The sequence below is a fragment of the Octodon degus genome, unplaced genomic scaffold (assembly GCF_000260255.1).
Source record: "Octodon degus isolate 3935 unplaced genomic scaffold, OctDeg1.0 scaffold00243, whole genome shotgun sequence".
In the NCBI taxonomy this organism is placed as follows: domain Eukaryota; kingdom Metazoa; phylum Chordata; class Mammalia; order Rodentia; family Octodontidae; genus Octodon; species Octodon degus.
This window is the reverse complement of record NW_004524819.1, coordinates 2,782,500-2,785,710: the sequence shown is the minus strand read 5'-3', so window position 1 is coordinate 2,785,710 and position 3,211 is coordinate 2,782,500.

The window sequence follows — 3,211 nt, the reverse complement described above, 5'->3', positions numbered from 1 at the left end:
GCAGCACACCAGGATTGGAACTCCGGGGATGGACCCTGGGTCCCAGAGTCTGCCTAAACAGATGCTTTAATCAACTGAGCTATCTGGCCAGCCCTGTGAAAGGGTCTTTAAAGTGAAGATGGTTTTCAAGGTGTGAAGGGTGACTGGACACTTGCACCCTATCTGATTCTAGATTGAAATGTTATCATTTCTTTCATATTTTATTCTGTGTTTTACTACATTAGGTCAGTACTTTACAATCTCCATGACAACACTTCTAAGTAAGTATTATTAGATCCATTAACATTTTTCCCCTTGCCATCTCCTCTACTTCAGTCCCACCCACCCATCCTGGACCTAGTTAGGATGATTCATGTACTTCTTTTACAGATGAACAATAGGAGACTTGGAATAGTAAAATAAATTGCTTATTCATCCAGATAATATTTGAGAAAACCAGAATTTGAATTAATGCTATTTGGCCTGGGGAGGTGGCTCAGTAGAATAAGTGCCTGCCTGACAAGTACAAGGGCCTGAGTTTAATCCCCGGCTTCGCAAAAGAAAAAAAAAAGGAATTAATGCAATTTGCCTCCCAAGTCATTTTCTTAAACATTAGCAAGTCTTGCCTCTGCATGGTAGGAATCTTGTGATCAAAAGAAGAATTTTTTGTCTTGGGCATTTTACATGTATACTTTACTATCGCTCTGTGGACCTAGCCCAATGCATGCACCCAGGTACGACATGGAAGCACAAAGACTGACATTTCTTCCTTGTATGAGGCTGGATGTGTTAGCTGGACCAGACCAGAAGTGTTCTGCCCAGTCATTTTTTGCTAACACACAACTATTGTATTATTTGAGTACATTATTGAATGCATACGCTAACATTCAAAGATCTTGTTGTACAGTTTGAGAAAATCTTATCGATCAATGCACCATGTATAGTTACTAGCCAGTTTTTGTTGTTGTTGTTATTTGTTTTGATTTTTGTCTTTTAGAGACAGGGTCTCACTGCACTTCAGGCTGACATTGAGCTCACTTGTAGCCTAGGCTGGTCTTGAGCTTGCAGCAATCCTCCTGCCTCAGCCTTCTGAATACTGGGATTACAGGCATGTGCCACCATGTCCGGCTAGCCAGTTTAAGATGTAGAATATTTCCACCTTCGAGAAATATCTGAGAACTTATTCTCTTTCTAGCTAACTCTATTCATAGTGGTAAACAGTTTTTAAGTTCCCAGTTTTTAAGTAAGTTGTGCTTGCTCTTAAAATTTCCATAAATGGAAACATGGTATTTACTCTTTTGTATAAGACTTCTTTTAATCAAATTAATATTTTTTACATTAACCCACATTGGTAGATGAATCCTAGTTCATTCTTCTTTTCTCATTCATCATATGAATATGCCTCAAATTTATTTAGTTATTTTTCTATTGCTGGATTTTGGGGATGTTTTCAGTTAATAATCTGAATGAAACTGCTCAGAATATTCTTATACAAGTCTCTTTATGAATATAGGCATTCATTTCTTTTTGGTTCATATACACAGAAATTGAATTGCTGAGTCAAGAAGAAGGAATATATTGAACTTTATCAGTAACAATAAATATAGACAATATTACATTTTTATCAGCAACATATGAGAACTCAAGTTGTTCCATATCTTTATCTACACTTGATGCTGTTTTTTTTTGTTTGTTTTTTTACAGAACCAGGGATTGAACTCAGGCCCTTGCACTTGCCAGGGAAGCACTTATTCCACTGAGCCATCTCCCTGTTCCCTTGATGCTGTTTGATATTGGTGAACATATAGTTGAGTGGATAAGCTAATGGTCAACTTGTTACACCAAGATGCAGTGAATCAGTGTTGTTCTTGGACTCTGAAGGCCCACCTGAGGATTGTTGCCAACAGTATTAAAAAAGAACTGTGTAGGAGTCCCCTCCAGCTTCTTGTCTCAATCCACGAAGTCAGTATTTGTAATCCCAAAGATATGTTATTGGAATCCCATCAAGTTAATTCCAGTCTATCACTCCAAGGGCAACCTATGGTGAAAGCAAAGACAGTAGAACATATTTATAATTATCGGGGAGCCACGGGACCCTAAGTCCAGCCATGAAGATGGCTTTCCGGAACAAAGAGTCTGACCCAGGGCCATACCCAGGTTTAATTCAGTGGAGGAGGAGTGGCTTGAGGAGAAGTAACTGAGAACTGTGAGAAGTAGGTGACTACTGTGACCTGAGCTAGGTGGGTGGCCTACATTTATCTCTGTCATATGCAGAGAAAGTAATCTGCATTATGTTATTGAGATAGTATCTAATGTTTTGGGCATCTGGTGCTCACCCAAAATGGAGACCATCGCTCTTCTTTCAAGAAGAGCTCCTCAGGTAGTCCTCCACAGAACTGGAGGGGAAGATGGTGTGCTGTTGATTCTCCTGGAGAAGATTGTCATGCTGATTTTCCTGCTATAAACTCAGCTATTTTCATCGTTAGACAAGCTTGGTTCCTCAGTGTCACTGAGGATGGCTGTGGTTCTCTCTGAGGGAGCTCTGGTTCTTGCTTTAAGTGTTGCTTTCTGGCTTCAGTGCAGATCCCTGAGCCCGCTGGGATGGACTCTTCATCCTGCTGGTGCAGGCTTTCTAGCTTCCACCACTGACCTTTGGGCCTTCCCTGTTCAGAACCTTGATACAGAATTGCATGCGGCATTTGTCATGGGCTCCGGGCCTCCAGTTGGACTTCTGGAGGACATTGTCATGGGCCCTAGGTCTTCAGCTGGACTCATACAAGATATTGCCCTGGGATCCAGGCCCTCAGCTGAATTCTTTATGTCTATAAAGAATTAGTGAGGACAGATTGCCTGCACTGTTCTGCATTTGTTATTTTGGGAGAATATTATAAAATAATGGTAAAAATATATTCTATTTTAAATCTATTCCCTTTTAAATACTGACTACAATAGTTTTATCTAATCATGGTTTGAAATTGTATTTTCCTAATGACAATGGTATTGAACATATTTTGATGTTTATTATCAATTTGGATTTTTCTTTGTGAGTGCTTGTTTGTCTCTTTGATTCAATTTTTGTTTGGTTCACTGTGAAAGCATTCTGGTACCACCCTTCACCAAGCACGCACTCTGCATTTTATGCACAGATCAAACAGTATAACTACCTGATATTCAATATTTTCCCAAAGCTAAGCTGAGATGAGTCATACATATAAGGAATGTCTTGCATTTG